Source organism: Acanthisitta chloris, unplaced genomic scaffold, assembly GCF_000695815.1.
Source record: "Acanthisitta chloris isolate BGI_N310 unplaced genomic scaffold, ASM69581v1 scaffold9893, whole genome shotgun sequence".
NCBI classification, from domain to species: Eukaryota; Metazoa; Chordata; class Aves; order Passeriformes; family Acanthisittidae; genus Acanthisitta; species Acanthisitta chloris.
This window is the reverse complement of record NW_008666564.1, coordinates 1336-10338: the sequence shown is the minus strand read 5'-3', so window position 1 is coordinate 10338 and position 9003 is coordinate 1336. Positions and strand designations below refer to the sequence as shown.

At 38.3% G+C, this 9003-nt stretch overlaps 1 pseudogene; it reads right to left on the bottom strand.

Moving 5' to 3' along the window:
• The window catches only part of LOC103799825, a 3809-nt pseudogene extending 910 nt beyond the window's left edge, over positions 1–2899 (bottom strand).
• Between the last annotated feature and the right edge of the window lie 6104 nt (positions 2900–9003).

Here is a 9003-nt window from a genome sequence, read left to right as displayed (position 1 = left end):
AACTCCTGTCACGTGATTTCTTCTTTGATGCTTTCTTGTGTTTCTGCCTTACTGGTATTGTTGCCATATTTGACCAGCAAAGAGGTTTTATCATCTTTAGGCTCACATTCCCAAGAAATCTTGAACATATATAAAAAATACATACAGGACACAGCTGCTGATCTGGACAGTTGGGCTGAGCACCATAGAAATCTTCTAAATGTTCATTTTTGTTTCCAGTTCCTTTGCAATAACATGGTACATGTGCTCAGCCAGCCAAGACATTACGAGATGGTTACATTCTGGCAAGTCTTTCAGTATCCTCTGGCACTCCTAAACTTTCTCAGCTTTTGTGTTCTTTCCACAAGCATCTTCAAAGTGGAGCATTAGCTCTTTGGTAAGCAAATTTTCAGACAGTTTTCATAGGTACTGTTTTGGCAAGGTGGCTACTCTAGTGAGCTTGCATTCTTTCAGGTTAGGAGATTCTTCTTGATCCTAGGCTGTTCTTAGCTCATCAGCTTTTGATTTTGTTCCTGAAACTCTGTAGATGTCTTCACATTTCATGCCATACTTCTCTGTCTAATCTATACATTCACAGAAAACTGCTGGCAGGCGGGTGCCATTATAGTGTGAAGGAATGCATTCAGTGCAGGTAGCTCAGTGTGCAGCTGTAGTGTGAGCTGCAGGTTGAACTCTGGGTGGCAGAGCCCCAGGCAAGAGGCTGTGAACTACTGACCCTTTGCATAACAAAGGCCACAGGGACCTGTGGCCCAGCCAGGTGACTGGACAGTCAGAGACACAGCAAGAGACAATGACCCCAAGCTTTCCAGTACTTAGACTGTGGGGGCATAAAAGCCATGGGATTCCTTTGATCGGGGTCCCTCCTCGGAGGCACCAGCTCTAGCTGTTATTTTGTTATTTAGTTATTACACCAAGATTGAACTATTTGAAGGATCTGGACATCTGAGTCTCTGCTATGGGAAACCTAGGGTTGAGCTGGTAAGGAAATCTTGTCTGACGGTGAGTGTGATTTGTGCAGGGAGTCAAGCAGGACACCTGTTGGCTCACTGGAGCTCCTTGGTGTGAAGGGGCCTCGGTCCTAGCACAGGTAGTGTGGGTGTGACTGGCAGAGTGGCTCTTGGATGGCCAGACAGGGAAGTTTCCTTAACAGTACAACACAGTCCTGTCTACCGCATCAGACAAAGGAGTGCCAAACAAGGATCTATTATTTGGAATGTGTACTTGAGTCATCTCTGTCTCCTGAATTGGCTTTTTCTTTTTCTTCTTATCTTTCCACTGTTTTACTATATCTGCTGCAGTTATGATGTTTGACTTCTTCACATTGTCTTCCTTATACTGTCTTCCTTGTGTTTTTCTTCATTGAATTTCTCTGACACAGCTCAAGAAGTGTTCAGATTATATTCTCAGGCACATGGTGTGATTCATGGGAATGACCTGTGCAGGGCCAGGAGTTGACCAAAGGAGCTGACCCACTAGGATCATCAAAGGAGTCCTTTGATGATCCTAGTGGGTCCCTTCCAACTCTGAGTATTCTGTGATTCTGAGATTCTGTGGTAGTTTTTTCCAATCTCACCCCTTTATTTCCTTTTTGCTTGCAAGGCACCTATTCATACTGAATGTAAGAGCCTCACTGAATGTATGTATCACGCTTACTAAATATTTTGTAATAGAGTGAAGCTACCACCAGCTGAAGGGCAATTTGCAATAATTTGGTGTAGCATTTAGGAGTGAACCTTCTTTGTGGGTAACCAGTAGAGACAGGTTCAGGACAGGTCTGACTTTTTTCATTTTAGGTGGCATACATCCTGAATTTTTTTAAAATAATTTCCGAACACATTAATAATTGCTTCTGACAAAATGCTTTGCAGTTACATTAAACATTAGAAATTAGCATTTTCCCAACAGCCCTCTAAATTCACTGCTTGTTTCCCAAAAAACCCCATAGATCATGGTTTTACAAAACCATCTATACTGTCAAATTTTTGTTTACACAAATTATTTGATTGAACTAGACACTCAGTACTCTGCACTCCCAAGGTGCAAGTTCATGTCTTATACCCAGCCCTTATTGCCCTCCCATGGGTTTATGCACAAAATAATCAGTGGCTTTTTACATTCTAAACACCATAGTCTTTGCTAGGTGATCAATAGTCATTTATTCTAAATAAACACTTCCGTATTTTCTGTTCTCCTGTGGAAAAAGCATTGTGAGAAACTCCCCTCCATATGGTCCTGAAGTTTGAAACATTCTACTCAGAATGTGAGATGGATTGTTGTCCTGGTCTGACAAGACACAGGACTGTTCGATTGAGTCCCCCGATGTGAATTAAGACACAAATGAGGTCAAAATACTGTTAGGGAGTGAGACTTTGTGTGGTCACACAAAGGGACGAGAAGGGAGGATAAGAGAGTTAGAAACAGGAAAAGGGGAAGTAGACAAGATTTGTTAAGCCAAAGCAGAGATAGTCACCACCATGGATCCAGCAGCGTTCTGATGATCTGTAGTTGTGCAAAAGTGGGGATAAGCACCACCATGGATCCAGCAGTGTTCTGATGATCTATAGTCATCTATTCTTTGGTGGTGGGTGTGCACACACGCACACACATACACACAGACACACACACTCTGGACATAGGACCTTTTTTACGGGACTCTGCCAGGGTGTTGCTTGGTCAGCTTCCCATGAGTTGCTGGGTCAGCCCAGTGCAGGCACTTCACAGATGTCCTGTGAAAGTTGTGATTCAGGTGTGGCCAGAGATTTACAGTAGACAGTGGAGAGTCCTGTTATCTCAGCAGCTGGAGAGGAATTCAGTCATTACCTTGGCAGCTGGAGAACGGCTGAATCCCGGTGGACAATGGTGCCTCATTATCTTGGCAGCTAGAGAGGATCTGGGGCATTATCTCAGCAGCCAGAGGATTTCCATGGCTCAGCAAGCCCCAAGGCAAACCACCAGGCCTTTGCCACACAACAAGCCCCCAAAGTCAGGCAATGTTGAAAGAAACATTTCTTAAGGGTACCTTACAGTTGTTAACAGGAGCTTCTTTCACAACTAGAAGTGAGGACAAAGGCATGAGGAAGTTGTTTATCTTGCAGTTCCAATCTGGTGTTAATAATGGTGCATAAAAAAGTGTATTATCAAAATGACTGCAGTTAGCTTTATGAAAAACTGAAAATATCATTGCTCAAGCACACATGATTTTAAAAGCTCCTGGAAAATGTTCAAGTGTAGCATTGATGGCAGATCTTCCTCTGACCCTTAAGTAAGAGATCTGGCTGCTTGCAGATAAAAGGTACGATCAAAAAGGCATAAAAGAGGTAAATTTTAATGCCTTTTTCCTCCTAGTGTTGGCACTTGCAACATCTGTGAAAGGGTTATGGTTCTCTTTTTTCCACTTGACCTTAGTTTCCTCTTAGTCAAAGTGTGACTGAAAAAGAAGGTTTCTTCTGCCACTGATTTCTGTCAACAATAGTCCCTCTGCTCTTGATAATCTCCATAAGAAATCTGGCCTACAGGGACAATGCAGAAAAGAACACTTCTGCTGGACATGCCTCATGTTAAAAGTTTTAAATCCAAAGCATTTTGTGACAGTGAGTACTGATGAGTAAGACTTCCTTGTGAAAATTGTTGTGATGAAGTCAGGTTTCCAAGTGCAGGGAAAATCTCAGAAGGCTGAAAGAGTTTATTTTCATCCCATGCCTGGATTAGGAAGAAAAGACTGAAAAGATCCTTTATGGAAAAACATGTTGATATGTAGTTAATATCCTTAAAACCCTAATGTGATGTGAGTTTCTGTTTCTATTTTTTTCTTTTATTTGCTCTTTTCCCCTGTAGTATCATTATTATGCAGGGTGGATAATAAGATAAATAATCTCCATTTTTAAATCTTTTGAATCATCTTTTGGGGGAATATCATTGTGAATGACAAATAAGAAAGACCTGTTTTACTTTGAAACAAGCCTATAAATGTTCATTTATAATTTATATTTCAAATTAAAGGTAAATAAAGGCTGATTTCTAGGGGAAAAAAAAACCAGAAAAAGTACTTGTAGAAAGTAGCAAAAATATTCAAAGTAGCTATAAGAATCTAAAGCATAAAGTAAACCAAGATTTTACCTCACAGTTTTTTTCTAAAACAGAAAGAAAATAGTATTCTGAGGTATTTTATATGCCTTTTGGAGAACAGAAAATATGTATTGTGAAATCCTTTTCCTCTTGAAAAATTCCTTGAAAAATTATGTACTTCCCATACTTCATAACTCATGCTATAATGATCATAAATATTCCTGCATACCTGTGAAACAAGACACATGTTTCATTTTAATCTATCAATGAGTTCTGTTTCCATTTGAGGAAAGCCAGCAAAGAACAATTCTTTGCCTTCCATCACAAGGATTGTACTCTTTATTCTTCAGCAGTCTGACTCTGAACATAAATCCTCTCTATATAAAGGAGTTATTTTTAAGAAATAGGTGGACATTTGCTTTTCATTATACAACTATTTCCATAGCAGTAAAAAATGCCTGCAATTTAAGGAGCCAAAGTGAAGGTACAGTTTCTGAGATATACTTTAAAATAGACACAACAGGAGTTATACCACAGTCACAGATGTTAGTAGTAAATATTTAATTAAGGAAAAAGCATGTTCTGTTCTCTATTAAATGACCTTACTCTGACAAGAATACCAAACTGACTCTGAATAAACACTAGTAAAAAAATTTTTCAATGAGTTAAGGAAGATATTAATATATTGATATGACTTTTTTCCTCTCTTATAGTACTGCTATTATTTTGCAAAAGCAGCAGCCCAGATGAGCAAGCTGTGGCAAAACGACTGTGTGGTCAGAGACTGAAACTGGCCCTCAGTGAAGCGCAAAATGGTACTTAGGCTTGGGCATCCCCAGACAACACCCTCATTACTAAGAAACCCTCTTTGCTTAATCAGCTATCAGTTAAATAGAGCATTATCTAGTACATCATACTATCTGTAATATTTTCTCGAGAATCCAATAAAATATGTAGAAATAGTTTAAACCAATGATTGTGCAACAGTGCTTCACAAATGTGAAATCTGAAACAGAACTTTCACTGGGAGTTACAAGCACAATGTTAGTTGCTACCAAGTTATTTCACCAGTTTGAAGCCTTAGGTGAACAGTTGCAAATCTTGTGGAAGCTGAAACATGACAACAAGTGTTTCACAGCTCAGAGTATCCTTTCTAGTAGGACATGACCTCAACGACATCCCTGAGAATAGGTATAGACTGGACTAAAGCCTAATTTGTGCATCATGTTTTCTTATTACAAATTACATGAAATTAATCTGCCTCTAGTTGCTAAAACCAAATTTTAGCAATTATAAAATACACAAAATAGCCATCTGTATAGAGATTATTTACAACATGTATCCATGTAGGCATTAGGTCATGAGATTTCTTAGAGAATTCTATTTAAGTTTGCAATAAAATATTTTGCTGTACATCATTCTGTTGTTAGGGTTTGTTTTGGTTTTTTTTTTTTAATTCCTCAATCTTCTGTCATCCAATTCCAGCACATAAAATCCATAAATGTCACCAGAGAACTGCACTTAGGCCAGCAGAAACTGTGGTCGGTGTGAGGTAGATGTTCTGAGGATTTAAACATTTCCTTTAATAATATTTTGCTTCCGTATCTCCATCTGTAATTTACAGAGGTTTTAACCCTTCACAGATGGATCTGGGAATAACAGTCCTCTACCTTTCTGAATTTTTTGATGCTTTCCATTGCAGAGAAAGAAGAGCTTATAAAGGTGCTTCTATCCATTTAATGAAATGCCTAAAGAAAACTTTAAGACTCATTCTAAAGATAATATTATATAATACTAATGAGTTAATAATCATATTACTATTTTTCCAGCAAGAAATCAGGACAGTCTTAAATTTATAAATACCTTTCATAGATAAACAGAAGTACCTGCTGAAACGTTTTGACCTAAGAATCCCCATTCTCTGTCATTGTACTTCTCTGAGAACTACTGACAGATCCAAGAAACAATCATTTGAGCACAGTCTCCGAGCTTCAAGCTGAAAGGCTTAGTTTTCTTTAAGCAACATCTTAGTTGTCTGACTTATCACTGTGCACAGTTTAGAGATTTAGTTGCAGGGTGAGTAATATTTAAGCATTTATTTTTTTCCATTGACATCTTTCTTTTGGAAAGAGACCACAGAAGTCTCACGGTCTGTCTATGTGTAGAAGTAGGGATTTGAATTTACTGGCTAATGTGCACTGTCTATTTTTGCTGTTGAATTGAAATGTATTAAAATAAATGAATGTTTTTTTAAAAAAATTAGATACTCCAGAGATAGAAACTACCTATAATATTACAGAATACATTTTGCATCTGAACCTGTGCAGTACCTGACTCTGCACAGTTTCTTATCCAGTATTGTGTTTTGTTTGTTTTAAAAATTCTACTGTTTTCCTTGGGACTGTGTTCCACACAGAAGGTAATGAATTGTCATGAGGTATTCCTTGTATGTGACATACACTTATTCCCTTTTCATCCAAGCTAATACGTTGTAATTTACTGTATACTGTTCTTATTTCATGTCCATTTTTTTGCAGGTTAAGCAGTTCTCAGATATGTAGATTTGAGGAATAATTGTCAACTTTGCCCATGAGAACAGTGAGAAAACCCTTATCTTTAAAACCCCTTGGGGCAGAAGTTCTTTTTTCATCTATGGTTTTCAGTAATAGTTGTGGTGGGGGGTCTAGTCCACAGCTGAATTCCTATACAACACTGCAGTTCAAAATAAAAATCACTTCATAGAAGTAACAGTGGGTAACAACAACTTTCAAAGTGGATAGGTGTATTACATAAGGTAGAAATTTTCCACCAAAATGTTTTTTACATTTCTCCTAGGAAGTTTGACGTTAGTGAGTGGTACTCAACCTACAGTATGCATAGCAGGATTAATGCAGAAGCTTTGTATGTCTTGATGTTATTATCCCGAGTGTTCAGCTGCATTGCACAGAAGCCTACTCACTGATGTTTGATTGTCGTAGCCAAAAGAAATGGGTATGGAGAATTACCAGTGTTCTAAATTCTTAATTACAAACCCTTGAGAATTTTATTTTAAACCAAACATTTTTTCCCAGTTCTTTGGTAATGCCTATTGTTTACTAATAAATATAAATTCACTATTTTCATGTCTGTCTTTTATAAAACTGTAATAGTTGTAATTCGAGTGGCTATCCTATATATAGCCTGCTTGAATACCTCTGTATTTTTAGAGTTAGCAGTTGTACTTTGACTCAGCAGTGACTCAATGGAATGATTCTTTTGAAGTGATAATGAACATATATATTATACATATTTAATGTGCTATTCTTTATGACAGAATCATAAAATCATTAAGGTTGGAAGAGACCTTTAAGATCATTAAGACCAACCATCACCCTGGCACTCCACTGTAACCCGTAAACCATATCACCCAGCACCAGATCCAGACACCTCTTACACACTTCCAGGGGTGGTGACTCCACCACCTCCCTGGGCAACCTCTTCCAATGCCTGATATGTAAGATACACTTATATTAATGTATGATACACTTATATTAAAAAAGCCCCAAACACAACTATATCCTGTGGATAAATGTATTGCATTTTATAATTTCCAGATAAGATGAAATATTATTATTATTATTTTATCTCTGAGAACAATTATAAACCATTATTCTTTTGTAATTGTTTTCACTATTCACATCTGGAAAAGTATGTAGTAATGTAGTAGCATCTAACTTTTCATATTGCAAAGCTAGATTTACTGCAAAATTTCTACCACAGTGGAAATGTGCCAAAGGCATCAAGAACCAGGATTACACAAAGTGCGTTCAGGAATGATTTCCTAACCATATAAAGATGTTCCATTCCCTGTCAAATCTGTCCTTTCTGGACATAATGTGCCTGAGATCAAAATGATTCAGGCACCAGAAGCCCCTTCCACAATATCCACCTAAGAACGTGGCTAACTGGTGAAAGAAGCAGAAAGCTTAAATCCTTTGACTATGCAGACCAGAATTTTCCTACAGGTGACATGACTAATGTTCACTCATTCCACCTGATGATCTAGACTATTAGATATATGTATAACACGATTTGTTGCAACTGTAGCAGCTACAGGCAAAGGGAATTCCTTCCTTTTAAGACAAAGAGATATATATCTTTCTCAGGTTTTGTGCTATGTTAGTAGGACTGCAGGTACCCTGCACAATGCAAAGCACAGACATTACATATCCTGTTCAGCTCAGGTCTAGGAGGCTGCAGCGACTCCTGCTCTATGACCTTCTAAGTCCTTCTGCCCTGTCTTGGCAGCACAGCCTCCATCAGCGGGCTGGGAATCTCACAAATGCCAGCAGTGGGTTTCAGTGTCCACTACAAAAGAAGACTTAGCTTTTGTGGTGAAACCTGAAGGGCCTGCAGAGAGGAACATGGACTTGTTTTGTAACAGAAGGGAGTTATTAGGATCTCAAAGATGAGAGTGAGAGAGAAAGAAATGGATAAAGATGAAAGTCAGATGTCTTAGATCACTAAATGTAGAATAATTCACTGTGAGGTAAAAAATAGAGATATGACAGTTATGTAACCCAAAATCCAAGTGAAATAGCAAAGAACAAGTGAACCTTTTCTCCCTCAAAGAAGCTGTCCATGTCTGAAAGCCCTGCCTTTTTAACCTCTCTCAAATGAGGTTTTGAAAGCAGATGATCAGTGGCTCTATGAAGAGCAGTAGGATATGTCCCTATGATGGAAGTATAACCTCTCAAATATGATTAATTCATGAAATGCCTGGAAGTCATTCTCGTTTGTGATCAGTTAGAACAAAACCAGAGCAAAATGTCTTACAGACATTGGCTGTCTATTAGAAACCATTCAGTGACATCATCAAAAACTGTATTGCACCAACCACAGCCTTTTTCTCACTTCTCATTCAGACCAGGGGAATTCTGCGTGCTCACACTGCAGCAC